General features: G+C 36.5%; 1 long non-coding RNA gene across 1 annotated transcript in view; it reads left to right on the top strand.

The window, feature by feature from the left end:
- Positions 1-7702: 7702 nt before the first annotated feature.
- LOC115350229 overlaps positions 7703-18957 on the top strand; it is a 68536-nt gene continuing 57281 nt past the window's right edge. Inside the window, exon 1 of the long non-coding RNA XR_003926357.1 lies at positions 7703-7835. This is a non-coding gene — a long non-coding RNA (uncharacterized LOC115350229). The remainder of the gene's footprint in view (positions 7836-18957) is intronic.

Here is an 18957-nt window from a genome sequence, read left to right on the forward strand (position 1 = left end):
TCTTTCTTTTCTCCCACCCATTATGTTTTGCAGCCAGAATGTAGTATGCCATTTGTCTAGTAAAAAAGGATGTCTTAAAAAAAAAAAAAAAAAAAAAAAAAGGCAAAAAAGAAAGTGTAGAATTTCTGTGATCCTCTCTATGTATTTATATTTTAAAGATTTCACTTTCATATAAAACCTCAAGCTAGCTGTCCACCCACTCTGCTGGGGAGTGATGTGTGTCAAGCGAAGCATCTCCAAGCCCCAGAAGAAAATGCTATCTTTGTAAGCTTCTCTGCAAGACATCATCTTGATAGGATAGTCCGCTTTCACCCCCTCACTTAGTCTGCAGCAGTTTTCCCACCCAGTCTGCTCCTTTTCATGTTTTATTTTCTCAAGGCTTTCCCATTTCCATCCTTAACCTATGCACACTTTTTCCAGATGTGTGGCAAACATTGCCTTTTCAGAACACAGTTCTAAAAACAAAAACATTCCAATGGCTAATTTATCTCAGAACATTGATGTCTTTGTGTGAGCAGATACCAGATGAGTTCAGAAGCTTGGGGGAGGCCTCTCCTTCTAGCCTTCCTGGTAATATGAGTCAAAACTCTGTGTACTCAGCATGAAGAGGAAACCTGCTTCCTCTGGCACCGGATGGGGCAGAAAAATATCTGCAGCTGAGCTGATATTAGTCCTTATGATGTTTCAGTTGTTGATTTTGAGATTTGTAATTTTATGATTTGGTAGAGCCATTCTGTAATGATTACAAGGTGTACAATGCTTTGAATTCCTTTTAGCAAAATGCTTGAAGCTGATTTCAGTGACAGATTGCAAATTTGAAGTCAGAACTGGGTCCTGTAATTTGGCCTTTCTTCTCTGATGGGATGACCTGACCCCTATAAGAAAGTGAAGTAGTACCAATTGAAGCTGCAGGACATCATGGCCCAGGTTTATGGAGGTACAAGCCTTTTTAATAAGCTGATATTTTATCTCCTAGTGGTGGAGACTGGGAAAATTAAGGCACTGAGGTGAATGTATAAGCTATATCTAGGCAGTAGCATGAAGTTTGTCTCTGAGAACATGAGTAACTAAACACCAGTAAGATGAGACCAGAAGTTCTGGGATGCGTCCAGATAAAGCTCATTATAAAAACTCTTGTGTGTTGGGAATTTCTTCTGAAACTCCAAGCATTCTGGAGAAAGTGTAGTCTTCAAATTAACTTAATGAATCTTAAATTATTTACTGTTTCGCTGTACGTGGAGGTGCTTCTTAAAGGCATTTTAGTTAGCGTTTGGTTTGAGGCTGTTGACTTCCTTGAAAGCTAATCCAAGCCCTTGTTTTGTTCAAACAGCTCATATGTGTTCAGATTATTTCTTAGAGCTTTATGGAAAGAGCCTGAAATAGTTCTTGGCTGTGTTAACTGCTGAATATGCATTCCAGGAAATATCTAATGGCTCAAACCAAGCCCATTGCAGCTGCAGTAGAAGAGATGCTCATAATCTTAAACATCTTGGAAAGATAAATGCTGTAGTAATGGATCATGACAGTTAAAAACAAGGTCCTTTCTGGTCTTTGTCATTACTCAGTAAGATAGAGACTTAGCACTACTTGAATAGTGTCAAGAATTATTTGTGAGTAATTTAGTTCACAACTGACACAAACACTTATTGAATACACCCTTTCTACATGTGATCCATCCTAGTAGAGGCATAGTTTGAAAGCAAATGTACAGAACATTTCCTTTCAAACAGGCTTTTCTAAATGCAGATGAAAAGTGTCAGTTTCCAAGAAATGTTTTAGTAATGACAGGACAGACATATTGGGTAGCACAAGTATCTGCATAATTTTTTTATCCCAAATTTTATATTGTGATAAAACGGAAATTACTTTCCCTGCCCATTCATTCCTTGATCACAGCTCTGAGATTGACAGTAAAGTGGAGCCTTGTGTAGGTAGATGGATAGGGTGAAATCTATGCAAAGTACAGTATTTTCCCACTGAGTGTTTTCCTGCAAGTTGTCAACCATTCACAAGACAATAATGATCTTTAGTCTCAGTCAGCTTGGATCAGGAAAGATGCATTGATTGTGTTCATCATATCTTCCTATGTCGTGCACAAACAGTATAGTACTTGTTCATTTTAATTTAATTTTTATTACCTAAATTTTTTTTCATATGTGCCTATGAAATAGGGTAAAAGTTTTTCTTTGATTATACACTTGCATTTATTTTGTTGCATCTCCTTCGGATCTTCAGAGTTTGAACCTGAGACCTACCTTTTATCTTCAGAGGTTTTTGGATGACTATTAGTACTGTTCATGTGTTAAATGCAGGAGATTCTTCAACAGTTTGACAGAAAGTGTGAGTGACATTTGATTAGATAGATTAGGTTGAACTAATCAAGTTTGTCTTGTCAGTTGTAAACATTGTTTCATTCCCTCTCTGCAGATGAGGGACAGATTTATGTACTGTATACCATCAGATCAATATGCATTAAAGGCAGTCAGTTAAAGGAAAAAAAAAAAAAGCAAGACTTTGTGTAATTGGCTCACTAAGGACTACAAATGAATTTATGGCAGGCCGTGGTTTCAGTGGTGTAAATTATCCACTGTTTTACTGATTATTAAGTATAAATGGAAGGATAATCTAATGTCACTACAGGATCACTTGTAGGATTTAAACTTCCTTTTCCAGAAGACTGATTTTTCTGGCATCTATTTAAGAAATGTTGAGTACTGCTTGTTCTTTAAAAAAAAAAACCACCACTGGAGTTCCTTCAGAAAGAGGCTTCACTTAAGGATGGTTTCATTCCTAGTCAAGTTTGTCATGTCCTGTCTATGTAATTAAAACTAATTTTTTTTCCTCCATTAATAGGGTTATTCACTGTCTTTCAAAGGACTAAAGTGTAATTTCTTGGCTTAATATTCTTAAAACTGTTTCTTGAATGAGGTTTGCATTTTTACCAGTGTTTTCAAAGCCCAAAGAAATCCATTGTGAATTCCTGTGATCCCTCAAGGCCAACAGGAAACCAAGCATTTACCCTTACCTTAGCTACTTTTAGAGAAATGTGGTTAACCAGGGATAAGAAGGATCAGTTTTTTGAGGAATTATTGAGAATGTGCTAGAATGTCATACAGATTAACCTGTGGGTTGATAAAAACACAGGTACTAGATTTCCCCTAGATTTCCTCTTCAGATGAGTTTGCACCTGAGAAGTGGATGGAACGCTGATTCACCAAAACTGCTTGTCAGAATCTTATAGTTTATATAGTTTAATAGTTTGTAGCAATTAAGGATCCTCCCTTCTGGTTGCATTCCTCTGAGCTGAAAAGGAGGAGAAGGGATGCAATCATGATTCAGAGTGAGCAGGCAGGACCATCTGAGCATTGTATCTCACAGTTTTTGCTGAACAGTTACTGTCCTTACACATCACCTTTCTGTATGGTAGCTGCTAAGTTGACCCTGACCTTTCAGCATTAAAATATAAAACGAATAAAGGTTATTGTGGACTCTTTGGGATCCTGAACTATCAGACTGTTACTACAGTTTGGCATTGATGCTTTCTGTGTCTTTGCTTGCTGTAATTTCATTTATTATAAGCAAGGTTGAACTTGTTTGGTAATAGAATAGGATATCTCCAGAGTTATCAGCAGGCAGTAATCTGTCTTCTGAGAAAGAAGTCAACAGAGTTACCTTCTAACTGGTTTTCAACCTGCCTGGCAGGTATATTGCAGAGCATCCTTGACTTTAGAGACACCAGATCTTGCATCCTCAACCAGTCTGGTGTATGAATGTCTGGAAGCTGGTGTCACCATGCTGATTCAGCCAGCTGGGAATGAAGGAGTGTCTGTGTGGCTGCACAAACCTGGAATACAGCTCCCACGGCTGCTGAGATTAGATCAGCCTGAAGGACAGCATTAAGAAAGTGGAGTCTGTGCATGTGTGGCAAGCACCCTGTCAAAGCTGATTGGATCGTTTCTACTTTTCTGATGTTCCAAACCTAGAAGTGCTAGGGAATGTTACACTGCTATAAAAAAAACGTTCTTTACTACACCTACCACCAAGCACAGTGTCTTCTAAGGCTTGAAATATTTTATTTAACTAATACGCAAATTTAATTTTAAGTTGACTGCTTGGATAAGAAATTAAAGATGATGTGTTTTCTTTAGCTGTACTAATGAATATATTTTCACACTAAGGATGATTGACTTTAAACCTTGTCTGCTCCATTAACCGGTGACAGCATATAGCATTAATCCAAAACTACTTCAGTACCTGATTTTACAATTGAAAAATAAAAATGTTTGTCTTGCAGGAGAATATTGTTGGTGAATTAATAAATATTTCCGATGCTGAGCCAAAACTCCATCTGGAAGTATCTGAGAACTAATGTCTGTGATTTTTCTAAAAGACTTTTTGGCATTTTTTTGGCAAGAACAGAAGTGATAATAGTACTGAGAGCACCATAGCCAGATTGCTCCTGGGGGAGGGCAGGATTGGTTTGGTTTCTATGTTGTTGCTGCTGTTGTGAATCTGCTGACATCCCTGAAATCTCATGGGGTTGTTTTGAGTTTGAAGGCTACAATTAAGATTAAAATCTAGTTCATCATCACAGCATAGTCCTAAAGGCAGTCTCTGGGCCAGAACAGGCCCAAGGGGTGTTTTATCCAAATTGTGCTTTTATGCCAGGGGAGGCAGAGAATAACTGGCTGGGCAATAAACAATTCTGTAACAACACTGTTTATTACTCCTGGAAGTGGCTTGGCATAAAGATTCGTGGATATCACTGTCACCGTGATACTTACACTGGCCAATGAGTGGACACTTTGGGTGTCTAATATGATATCCATCTCCCATGGTGACCAAGACTGGGTCCTGATTAAGAAAATGGGACTCAGATTAGCATTGTCTTTGTTCAGTCCTGTTGGACAAGCCATGTCTCTCATTGTTCCTTAATACCTTCTTATTCTTTCCTTCATCAATAAGTCAAGTAATTCTTACTTGCCAGTCTTGGGAGAAGTGATGGATTTAATTTTAGGACTTGTCAGAAAAACAGCAATTTCCAGTTTCCACTAGACAATACTGTTTTTCACTGAGTAGAGCTTTCTCCGAGAATGTCTGAAACATTATCTTAACTGTTTTTACAGCAAGAGTCTAGGTGGAAACAATCAGCTGATAAATACAGGATCTGAAAACCTTTGGGCATGTGCAAGAACTGCGGGAAAAGTAGATAATATAGATCACAAACTGAGTAAAAAACATGCATGCTGTTGCTAAAAAGCGAACATCAAATTGGGCATGTGAACAAAGCTGTAGTTTGGAAGTCACAAGGGTAAACTGTAAGGATTAGGCTTTCAAACATGAGTACTTTTTGAGCTCATTGCTTGAGTGATGCTAGCCCAACTGAAGAGAGCTAAGAAAACAGTTTAGGAGATAACCTACAAATCTGGAATGAAACAGCAGTGTTTTACATCACAGAAGATAAAGAGAAATATGCCAACAGCTTTTAAAAGCATAAAAGGTTGCTGAGAAGGAGGGTGTAATCTGTTATTTGTTTATGTAGTGGGTGGAGCAAGAAGTAATGGGTTTAAACTGCACAAAGAAATTCCTCCTGAGGTCTGTTTTAGCCCCTTTTGCCTATGATTATATATTACTATAAATATTCTAAGCTACATTAAATGCAGTTGCAAATGGAGTCTTCTTTCAGATAAATGTGAGAAATGAAGGAAGCTGATTAAAAAAACCAAAACACCACCACCACCACCCCCCACCCGCCTCCCAGCATAGCACACCACCACTAAAACAGCAACATGAAAATCTCCCGGGGAGTTGAAACTATGCGGTCTGTGAGCTTTGAAAGGTGGTGTTTTGAGTAGGGAGGTGAATATATTTGTGGGAGAAATCAGGGCACTCAAACAGATTCAGAGAAACAAAAAATCAGGACTGTCCAGAGATGAACTCACAGGAAGAGAGTGAAGACTTCTGAGTTGAGATCCAGCTCAGAAACTTGGAGAAGTGATGAGGCTACTGTTGATTTGCTTTGTTATGTTCTCATAGGAAAAATTCTTCCTTCATTTAAGATTAGAAATTAACAATAAAAGCCTAGTTCTTTTGATATGATCCTTCTTACTTTTATAAAATATAAAAAATGTGCAAGATATACTTTATTTATAATTACTCTGGTCAATAAAGAGTATAACTTGATTATTAAAATATTTAGAAATTATTTTAGTCCTGACTTGGTACTGGAAGAAATTTTCTAGTGAAAAGCACTTCTGGGTGTGTGTTTTATTTGTTATGTTTTTATTGACATACCATAATTAACTAGGTATGGCACAGAACTACTGAGTGTACTCAGTATTTTGTTATATCAAGTGAATGTGTGGGAATAATATCTGGATCAAGGCCTTTTTAGAGACCCTTACTACACATAAACGTCATGGGCTTGCAGCAGTTGATATGAATTTTGGGTCACCAAGATACTTGGACAGAAGGATGTTTCTTTCAAATGAGGCAAAAATTAATAAACTATATAATAACTAAAAATCTGACAAACGTGCTTAACTTGTCTTCCAGGATAGGTCTGATCCACATTGCAGTTAACATTTCAAATGTCCCCAAAGTTCAAATCCTGAATCTTTATTTTTGCAAAGTGCCAGTGATCAGACTGATCCTAAATTAAAGTTTTTTGGTCTTCCGTTCTCTTTCTATTTCAGGATTATATATAAATCATAGCATAAGTCACGTAGTTTACTGTATAAATCATATTAGATGTGTTATATCAGGTTACTTCTGTGTTTGAGAATAACATTTACCTATGTGCTCATAAATGTGAGTAATCAAATCTCATGCTTCAGGGCATTGTTTGATCACTTTTTAGCACAAAAAAGCCATAGTAGCATAGCTTCCTGGAGAGCATTGTACCACTGACTCTTGATTTCATCTCTCTGATAAGTGCTTCGTTCAGTAGAACAATGGAATAGAAAGCCTGTGTTTGTAAACAAATGAACTTTATTCAATGTAAAAGCTATGACCCTCAGCAGATAAATGCCTGGTCACTGGCAGTCTTAGACACAGACAGGGCTATCAACATTATTTGGGAAGTTCTTAAAGAGATAAGGGAATCTGTGAAATTAAAGTTAGGGAGAAGTCTGATGGTGTTATTTCCAGTTGAAATGAGTATTAATATACAGTTCATTTCACAGGGCAAATAAACATTAACAAAAAAAGGAGCATGTCCAACCAAAAAACCCCACTGTTAAATCCTTAAGATATAAATAATATTGACAGCAAGGTGTTTCCTATTTGGAATTCCTAATTAAGAGCAGAATGATGACCTACAGGATATTGACTGAGGTGCTGTGTGTGAGAAAATCACAAATGGCTAAGTTATCACTCTGTAGAATACACCATTTGTCAGTAAGAGCATGTCACGCATGTTTAGAATTATAACATCCTTTTTATGATGAGTATAAAGTGATTTTGGTTATGACACTAACTTACCTTTTCACGTAGTATTAACTTCTTTTTGTATAAAATTAGTGCTAAACTAGTAAGTCTGCAAAAGGTCTGATAATACTGAATTATTGTTATTAAGACTTTTTATAACCATTTACATCACATTGCATTTTTTTTTCCTAACACACACTAGGAAATATCATGACCTGTCTCTTTGCCAGAGTTGTCAGAATGAGTTCTATAAATTTTTTTTTTTTAGGGATATAAGATCTGTCTTAGTGGAACTATCAACCCTAGAGCTATGTCTCCTGCTATGGATAATGGTGGAAATGGGAAGTTTAATGTGTTCCCTCCCACTCCTACTCTCACAATCCACCCAATTCCAATACTTCGTCATGGTAAGATATTTCCTTCTGATCCCTTTTCATGCTCTGGAACACACTTATTGACAAACCTTGTAGTTTTGTACCTGTAGGTATCTGTAAAAGTTGATTTTTATGTTAGTAAATGTATAATCCCTTTCAAGAATGCACCCTAGTAATATTTTGCAACAGTGAATTCCACAGTTTAATTAGATATTATACTCATGATGATGTCTGTGGTTGAGACTTATTTATAGTTCTACTGTCTTAAATTTGGTCACAAGTGGCTTCGTGAAGCAAACAGATTTTGTGGTACAGCACCAATGAGGAAAAAAATAAAGTAGAAGAGACCATAAGCAATTACAAACAAATGCAGCACCAGCCTCAACTCCTTGTCTCGGGTTTCAATATATTCTGCTTCTCAAAAGATACTGAGATGAGTTTTCTCTTAAGGCTTGGACAATCACTGTAAGATCCTGTTACAAGACTGAGTACTGAAGAAAGGTTATGAAGCTTAGAGGAAGACAGATCTGTCTTCATAAATATTGGATGGAGAAATGGATCTCTCATCATTAAGTGGGAAATCTTATAATTTAGATTATTTTCTCCAGATGTTGTATCTCATTTAAAAATAGTCTTGCAAGGTTCTTATCCAGAAAAGCTCTGCTGGCCTCATATCACTCTGACACTGTAGCTGAGCTTGTCTGGCAAGGGAGTTCTTCCAGCTTGTTAATTCCTACCAACTGGTAGGACTTTGTCATCAGATGTCACTCCTGATGTCCACTGACAAATTTAACTGTAGAGCAAGCCTAGTCCCTGCTGGTGACCAAGTGATCTGGAACTTATTCTGAGAGTATGTGGTTGTATTTAACTGTGTAAGTTTAGACTTTACATTTTCATGCCTCCTGGAGGAATAGCTTGACTGGACTCCTGTTTCAGTGCTCAGGAAATTCCCCTGCAGTCTTTGTGGACTTGCCAAATAAGCTGCTCTCACCTCGGGCAGATAAATGGGGTCTCCCTCTCTCCACTCTCAGTGAGCGCCATGTTGTTGCCCAGACATATGCGGATGGGTAAGAGTCACTTGCCACTGTTGACGCAACAAGGGTGCAAATCATACAAGCAATTTTTGTTTTGTGTGTGCCCTGTGTGTGTAGTAGGAAGAATTGGGAGTGCCTGACTCATGTTTTGCCAGCAATCAAAAAATCTTCCTTATATCAGAAACAAGGTAATTTCAGTGTGTTGAGGTCTGATCACATCTTCCCCATGGATTGCAAAACTAGATTATTCACTGGCTCTATCCTTTCTGGCCTTATTATATGGCTTCAAATCAAGTGCTAGCAAAGGGCTATACTACTCTCCATCCACTGTATGACAAAACTAGGTAATTCAGGCCCTGAATTGTGAAGCTGTGGTTATCTTGATAACTGTTCAGTGGAAACTCCATTCATTACTCTCTAATATTATCATCCTTTCCAGATTTTTCTTCCCCAAAATCTCCTAAGTATAAGAGCATCTTTTCTTTCAGTCCCTTTGAAAGACTGATTTATTATCTGCTGCTCTTGTTGAAATTTTTACTTCAATTGCTATAAGAAATTCACTCCTATGGCTGATATTGTGAAGCATTAGAATAGATTCATAGGTGTTTAAAGCTAATAGCTACCTGTTAGTCATGTAAATATGATCGACGGTGATCATAGTAAGTTATATTTAATTAGAACTTACCTTAAATAAAGTTAGCTTACTGCTGAAAGAAGTAATAAATAAAGCTATATGTTATTTCTATTTTCAGTGTGTATTTTCAGCTTTCAGTAACTCTCTTGCTTTGCTTTGATTAGTCATTTAGTATTTTTTTTCTTAACATCATTAAACACTGTAATAAGACACCTTCTTTTTGATAAGCAAAAGAGATGGACTTCTCTATGCATCCCCTCACTACATTCCGCCCCCCCCCCCCCCCCCCATCTGTGTGTTTTCCTCAAAGTCCTGTATGAATAGTAGATCTTGTTGTAGTTTAATATCAATCTTGCCAATTCCTGGGCCGGGGGCGGGGGGGGGGGGAATCTTCAGTCTTGCCACTCCTCTACTCACATTTTCTAGGATTTCATTACATCTTCTTCCTGTGGCAATATGGTGATTTTGAGAAGTGTGTCCACATCCTTTACCTGTCTAGACAGCTGGGTGGAAAGCAGAAGAATCATGCCATAAGGAATTCAGTCATGTACAGTGCTTCAGTGGATTGGGACCCAGAAATTGACTGTGCTTATGAATGTTGCTCTAATGTAAATAATGCTTAGCCAGTCTTACCTGGCTCCCAGGTCTGCATGCTTGCAAAAAAGTAACATGTTTTTGTCTGGTATTATTCCACTTGATAAGCCCTTTCTGTATTTCTTAAAGATCTTTTTAATAGGTGAAAAAAAAATAAATCATTATTTCTCAGGCTTTATTTCTCTAAACAGCCATTTTGGCTTTGTTTCCAAACCCAGTCAGGTACTATGTATTGAAGTTATGACTCACTTTTCTTAGTTTTGGTTTTTTTACTAGTCTTTTTTTGACATGAGGGAGAAATTACAAAAAAAAAAAAAATCTGCTCATTACTATTAAGCAGTTGAAAAGCACAAACTGCATTACAGACATTTCCCTGGAGTTAAAAGTATTTTGGGAGGCATGCAAAAGTGTTTAAGATTCAGGTGTCTGTCTCTTTCCTTCAAAGACATGAAAAGAAACAGACTGACTAACCAGTAGGTGTAACTTAGTCACAAAATCCTACATGTAGTAATCATAACTCTAGACTATTATTCCACTGTCTATTTTCATTAGTGCTATCAACTCCCCTGCACAGCAAGATTTAGAGGTAAACTATATCTTGTAGAGATTTTTCAAAATAAATATGTTCTTTTCACTGAAGTGTCAAAGTTGAAGAGTTTATAATATCATGATGATCTTTAAAAATATAATGTGAAATAATCCAAAAAGATGGTGGGGTTTTTGTACATGGAGCTCCTACCTCAGTTAAAATTAAGCATCTTATTTGACTTTCCTCCCTTCCTCTGAACAAATTCTGTGAGATTTGGCACCAAAGTCGTCTAGGCGAAAACTGTATTTCCTGGTGAAACTGTCATGAAAAATTTTACCTTGGCTTTCTAGCACAGTAATGTTTCAAAAAGTAATATGCTTTACTAGAATATTTGAGTCTACTTTTTACACCATTAGCAACCCTTTTTCTGTGATCATATGTGTTGTATACAGAGATCTTCAGGCCCTAACAAGGGGTTGTGTGTCCCAGAACATATCTGAAAGATGTCACAGAAGTTCTCTGAGTTTTATGGACTCCCACGCATGAGTAGCTCCATAGAGGTATAAGACATAATGTATTTCTGACAAGCAATAGAGGATTTTATATGTAATTCAAGAATAATCTTATTTTAAATCAATATTTAAACCCTAGCTACAAAATTCAAAATGAGTGAAACCTTGGTATCATCTTACAAGTTGGAGTCATGAGATTAAAATTAATTTTACGGATTGGGTAACTGAAGCACAAAAGTATCAGGTATGTGATTCTACAAAAGGTTGAGTCTACTGAACTCTCTTTAAATCAGGTCTGAGTTAGGCCTTGTCATGATCTTGGTGGGCATGCTCAATGTTGTTATAAGTTGTTCAAACTTATGGAAAAAAGGTCTGTGCCATAGATAGTGATAGAATTTTTCTTGAGGATGAAACAAAACAACTATAATTTTCTTCCCAGATGGGCTTTCCTGAACTTCATTTTATTTTGTTGTGTGTATGAGAGATCAAAACAACCAAATGAGCCTTGGCTCTCAAAATATGAAATAGAATCAATGTCATAAAAGATTTTGGCTGACACATCCACAGCCCTAGTTAGCATATGCTTGGTTGAATTTAAGTACTGAAAAGGCTGGGAAGAGCAAGTAAATCCCCATAGCAGTGCCAATTGTGAAACAAATATTAGAAAACTGGAATTACAACACATGTAACCAATGTTGACCCACAACTACTTTGAAGGTATCTAAAGCTCTGACTTTAAAAAGGAGTCAAACATAATTTAACCAGGAAAACACAATGCTGAGTTGCTAATCACTCCACTTACATGATGATGTGCAACTCTCAGGAAACTTTAGGAGTTCCCAATGGGAACTAAAACTGATAATGGGCCATGAAATAGCCTATAGGATTCTTAATAGGATGTGGGATATTTTGCTTGCAAATTGTCTGATGAAATTCAGTCTATGTCCTTTATGACTGGCTGTCATATCATGCAGTGGTGGTGAAGTGCCTACTGTGTAGGAAATTAATTGCTGCCTTTCAATTAAATACATTCCCAGTGAGTGGACAAGGGTCACAGCTGGTGAGTTTTTTTAGACCCTGCAACTTAGGAAACTAAGAATGAATGGGACCTCCTGGCTCATTAAATCCAGTCCCGTAGTTCTCTAGACTGTCCGTATCTTAATAGTTATTTTGTAAACCAATCAAATTTCATATTAAATCTACTTTTTTGTGCTCAACTCATGCTGTTACAGAAAAAAAGTTGGATAGTGAGAACATAATGCAGATGCTTTTTGACCATTAGAAATCTTCTAGTCACATAATAAATGTGTTCTGTGTGTAAACCACTGATTTCTCTACCAGCTTAATCTTTTACTTGAATAACTCTTAATCCTCCATAGTGCTTAACTCATTTGCTCTCTTTATACATGGCAAAAATATTTTCCTCAAAACTCTTTTTTTTGGTAGACTATGAAAGTAAAATTCTTTTAATCTGTATTTTTTCATTCTTTCAATCATCTCAGACTTTAGTTAATCTTTCTGAAAACTGGTGATAACAATACATATCGTTCTAGATGAGGTCTTAGTGCCTTCTGTTTCTTTATGGGAAATATTGCCTGATACTCACTAAAATTATTCTTTTTTTAAGGTGTATCAACACATGGCTTGCAGTCAGTCTCTAATTCACTCTGCTTTTCTTAAGGTTCTTATCTGCTGTGGTTAGACTTCTAAGACCTTTCAGTTTTATTGTGGACAGTCTTGATCCCATCTTGAAGTAAGACTTACTGCATAACCTTGCATTTCATTCTGTTGTAATACATCAAATTAGGTTTTACTGCAATTTTCAAGGTCATCCAGTCCTTTTGTGTGTTATTCTGATCCTTATTTAGCAAACATATATACCTACTACTGAATATTGAGAGTATATGCATAATTGACAATGTCTATGACAGAAATTTAATAGCTGAAGTTAGTGATTGGTGATCTTTTCCGTACATGTAATCCTGTGGTTGGCTTCGTTATAAACTTATCCATAAGGCTATTTCAATACCATAACCAATGTATTTAACTAGAAAGAATGCAAGCATCATTATATATAGTGAAGCATATATATAACCATGTAAGTGGATTTATATGCATATATACATTGTATATGTAGTTGTCTTTCACTTCTTACATTCTCAACTATAAGCTCCTTCTTGTCATTTTATGGCTTTAAATTACGTCTTGGGTAATACGCTTTGCATGTAGATGTGCCCTTCAGTCTACAGTACATTTTTAAGAATCATGTTGTAAGTTATTTGACTGGTTTTTGCAGTACATTTTGACTGATGAACCAGAAGAACACAGAGCCAGCCTTGCCATGTAATAAAATAGTTAACAATGGATTTTAGATGTAAATATACATAGGGATAATAATGCTATGTTGATTGCTGCCTTGATTTCCTTTGCTGAATATGATTAAGATGCTAGCCCTAAGCTATTTCATGTTTTTCTCACTGAATTAGAAAATAAACTTTAATCCTAGTTGGTGACAAGAACGCCAAAACTTACGTAGTGATAAATAATGTAGTGGTTTTAATAAAGGGAATAGGTCAGTGATACAGGCTTGATCTCCTGGTGACCTGGATACAGAAAAACACACGGTTGCCAAATGTAGGGTCCTTATAGGAACAAAATAATTAGATTATATTTCAGAATGGAGGGATCTTTTATGGGAAATAAAAAAGTTCAAGTCTGTGTAGAATGGAAAATACTTACATTGCAGTATAATGTCCTATAGCTTACAGGGCATCTGTGTGATATCAACCGTGAATGCCTGGAGATAAATCAAAAGAAGTTATTAGAAAAACCTGACAAGAACGGTAAAAGGGTGCCCTTGAATCTTCATCTCCTCAAAGATGGTCTAGATAATAAATATGAGTGGATATTTCTTACTCTTCACCTTCCTGATGGAGACCTTTTTGCCAAAGTTGATGGAATAGATCAGATATCAGTGATTTGTTAAGATCCGACTAGAGGACTGAAAATGGAAGTTCCAGACTCCTGCATGCTGTCATGGACTAAGACAGGATCTACAGTGAGCTTGCTATTACTTGGTCATTAAGAGAGCAGAAGATACCAAAACTCAGTCAACCCTATTTAATACTAAAATAATGCTAATGTATGAAGAAAAAAAAATATTACAGGACTGATTTTAAATATATAACTATATATATATACACACACTCATTGCATAGAGTAGCAGAAACAAAAGAAACTACCATCCAAAAATAGTATTGCATTTTAGTTAAGGAACAAAAACCCCAAAGTATATTTAAGAAAGGTATTAGGCATGTGTATGTGCAACAGTATCTTGGCAGGTAAAAGGAAGCTGTCTGTGTTCCCAGAAACTCAGATGGAAGGTGATTGAACCATGAGGTTTCATCCCACCAAAACAGGGGGAATAGACTGATCATTTCAAGAATGTGGAAAAGCAAGCTGGAAAGTGGCACCTAGCCAGAGACTGTAAAGGAAATCCTTGTAACCAATCAGCTGAACATGTGCTTAAGGCCAAAAAGGCAAAGAAAATCTGTGGATGTTCAAAGTCCTACAGAGAAAAAAAAAAAAACAACTGATAAATTTTTGGTAGGGAAAGAAAAACATACAGCTTGCTAATCACCATAGTAGACAGGGAGTTAAGGCTCAGATTTTTCCTTTAGATCTTTACGGCTACTCTGTTGAAAATAAAAGATTCAATTTAGATTTCATAAATAACCTCTCACTGACTGGTCAAGTGCTTGATATATCTGAAAATAATTCCCTTATCTGAAGTCTAATATGAACTTTGTACCTCAATATCAGATTGCTCTTTATAGAGAATTTTATACTCTGTGCTGACTGGGCCTCTTTCAGCACTCACATTGTGTAGTCATTTACACTTGCAAAAAGCAGCACACTGAAACATTGGTTCATTTTACATCCATATCACAATCATCATTTGTATGGATGACTACTTAGGATTCAAGGCAAGTAAGAACTGGGACATGCACAAGCCTTTTTGTCCTGCTCCTCTGAATAAGTTTATTCCCTCAAGGCTACAGAAATGTTCAAGAAGTTAAGTGTTCACTCAGAACAGAAGTTCTGTAGGCTGTGTGGGGGCAGAAACTACCAAGGAATGTTTCGTATCAAATTTACACCCAACAGAGTGGGGATGAGTAATTGTTAGGTGAGAAGTTGCTATAACTTTGTGTTAGCAGTTCTGAGTTCAGCTACAAGATATTATCTAAGACTCAATGGAGAGCTGACTAGGTGACTCAGAAAATTAGTAATGGCTTATACAATCATTTCTAGGTCAACAGTTTGTATATATTGAACTTTATTGTTGCAAATCATCGCTAGCTTATGTGGTCTCTGAACTAATTGTTATTCTGTATTTGTTTTAGTCAATGGATCATTTAAAATAACTGCCACGGCAGGCCTTATTTGGCATAGCTGCTCATTACTGCAGTAGAAACTAAGACCTGGATGGGTGAGGAGGATATAAATGCTCTCTCAGCCCTAGAAGTAGCTCTTTCAAAGCAGAAATAAGATGCGTGTAGTGTAATATGGAAAAGGTAGAACTAAGAAGTTTAAAACCAGCTGAGACAACTGAACTGTCTAGTCTGATACTCACTATAAGAAACTTAAATTTACCAAGTTTTCCCTGAACTGACCCTGGTATCTTGTATAAGTGACAGCCAGAAAGACATTTAGAGCCAGAATCACCTTGTAAGATGCTTTCTTCTCTCAGTTGGTTACTAGAAGAGTGAAGGCTTTTTATTTTGAGCACATTATTAAAATGCTTGAAGCTGGATAACACAAATGCAGGTCAGTCTGAATCTGAAGAATCATGTTGCTTCCTTTAGCTGCCTATCTCCAAATCTATTTTTTTCCAGTGCTTTTTCACTTTTTCTCTCTAAGAATTGTGTGCTTTATTTCTAATTGGAATTTGTCTGACTTCAGCTTGCAGTCATTAGTTATGATTGTCTTTTCCTAAGGGTTTGGATAGGTCTTTATTACCAAGTGTTGCCTTCGTGTGAAAGTTACTATGTATCATAGGTAGGTTAATTGAACAATTGCAAATGTTAGTGATCCATTAATGAAGAATATGCTGTGCTTGAATTAGAACTGAACAATAATACTGACTTTTAAATGCTGAACATTTCCTTAATGCTTTGAAATTATCTAGCAAGTTTAGAAGAACCTGTTGTCTGAGGAAACTGGGTTATGTATGCTTAAATACATAATAGCAAATCACTGATACTTAACTTTTTATACATAGTCCCCATTTCTCTTGCTGTGTCTGAAAATAATTGATTATATGTTAGTGTTATTGTGCAAGAATTATGTGTTTGAGATAATTTTAATGAGTTTTATTAGATGCTGAAAAAAACAGAAAATATGTTCATTTTACAGGCTTTTTTATTTTTGAAGTGTTGTCCATTACTATAAAACTTAAAGTCATGGTGTTAAAGAGAAACAGTTCAAACAAGTGATATGGCCAGGCCTTTTTCCACAATACCAATAAAATATCTTTTGTAAAAAATTATACTGCTTTTATTTAAAAAGCAGTATTTTCATTCATACACACGGTATGTTGCTTAAGAAGCAAGTAAGAGCAAGACAGGCATTTCTGATTTTAATAGAGTCAGAAGTTCTGAAGGAGAGGTTTTCTGAGGCTTATAATTCAAATTTTCAGATTCAGTATTCTGTATTAGCCTTGGAGTGGGGGGGAACAGATAGCTTTGGGCATCTGTGTACTTCAAAGATCTGGACCTCCTGAGGACCACCTGCTTCTACTTACACATTATATCTGAACTGGACATTTTAGAAATTGTGTTCCTGGTTCTTATTTACACTTAAAATTTCCAGGAAAAGGCTTAAATTAAAGGAATCAAATAAGACCTTTCTTTTACATTTAGATTGCATCTAGATGCATCTTCTGCCCACAAAGCAGGCTCGCCCAATGTTCTCTGAAGACTAAGCTGGTTCTTTCCTTACATATTAATTATACAGGTGTTAAAGCTGGTTTTGACATGACTGCAGGAAATCATGTTTTCTACTCTCTTTACAGTAGTTTCCATGTATTTTTCATTCCTTTGACTTCTTTGTCATTTCAGTGTGGCTCGAAGAGTACCTTTGCAATCTCATGAACACACTATTTACCAAATCATTAATACCAAACATGTGTCAAAACCAGCAATAAGTTTTCCAAACCACATTTTCAGAGTTGATAAGGAGATAGTTTGGTTTTTTTTTTTTGGAGGGGGGGGGTTGTTTGTTTGTTATTTGTTTGGGTTTTTTGGTTTTTTTCTTCCCCGAAATTACTGTTATACAGGACTTCAGAGTGTAGTTCTGCACAACTGTAGAGGACAAACATGTCAAAACCCAAGACTGCTATATGCAACATCAAAATAGAATGAGGACTATATCTTCATTGCCAGTGCTCTTCTGCCCCTTCTTCCTCTTTTTCTCTGATAGCCTGTTCATTTGTGCTGATTTCTTTCTTGTGGAGATTAGTGTTGAGCCCACCCTTACCCCCACCCTCTTTGAAAATGATGTTACTTTCTTGCTTCTCAGGGAGAGTTCATTAGAGCCCCAATGTGACTGATGAATTTGAGCCGGTACGGGTGGAAAGGAAAAAAAAGCATTTGGGAAAATAAGAAAGCTCAAGAAATAGCTTGACAGTTCAGCTTGTAATAGAAAAAATGGAAAGAACAATGAAAAATAAATGCATAGTGTAAACCTGTCTCCCGTATTCTTACAGCTGTGGAAAAGCTGCATTTATTTTCTTGATTCCATCTTGAATTGTTGCTATAGATTGGGGATAATTTTAAATAATGCTTTTGTGGTGTCAGGTACCTCTAATTATATTACACCATGCAGAACAGTGGGAAGACGCTGTTGAAGAGGGATTTCTTTTTTTACTATTAGTATTCAAGAAATTAGGTTTTTGAAGTATCTCAACAGTGTTACTGTATTTCTGTGATAACAGGTGCTTGGATGATCTTAGAAGCAAAAGCTGGGTTTCGTGCACATGTGGGGGATGTGTGCTTTCAATATGTCTGTGTGTGCGTTTTAGTATTGATTAGAAACTTCAGTGTTTACTGAAGTCTTGGAAACTGAAATAATTTTCTTTAAGGAATAGATATCACATAGGTGGTAATATTTACCTGAATCAATGGTACTAGAAGTAATGGGAAAGTCATTTTCACTCTTTGGGGTGCTTGTGACACTAGCTTATCTCATACAGACACATAGCTTAGGGATAATGCCAAAAGACCATCACTTAGCCTGGCAAAAACCCTCAAGCAATCTAAACAGGTCTAGATTTAAATTCTGATGGCACTAGAAAGTGCCAGCCCAAGACCAGTGTATCACCTGACTCTCCATGCTTCACCATGAATGGTTATTGGGTTCATGATCATCTGGTACAGGAATGAATTTGATTCATCACTCCATCAGCATTGATGCTCTAGTTACATTTTGATGCTAGTTACATGAATTGGGAGGACAGAATTTTGCTCACTTTGGAAACATAGTGCACCAAGGTCTTTAGGCAGTAATATGTTAGAATTACATCTGAATGCAGGAAAGTAAGCAAAAACACAGAGTTTGTTATTCCTCTGTCTCAGCACGTGTTTAAATGTAAATGTAAAATGTTTTCCTAAATAAGGATGTCTTTGCTAATTTGAGCTGTAATGAAGATGACAAATGTTAATGAATGGTGTGATTTTCCTCCCCCCAAATGTATTATTCAGAACGCTTTATTTTTCATTGTTCACCAAGCTGTTCTGGAATCAAAGAAAATATAAACATCTTCCTGCTAGAGTAAGATTTTTATTCTGCAGAA

The sequence above is a fragment of the Aquila chrysaetos genome, chromosome 2 (genome assembly GCF_900496995.4).
Source record: "Aquila chrysaetos chrysaetos chromosome 2, bAquChr1.4, whole genome shotgun sequence".
NCBI lineage: Eukaryota > Metazoa > Chordata > Aves > Accipitriformes > Accipitridae > Aquila > Aquila chrysaetos.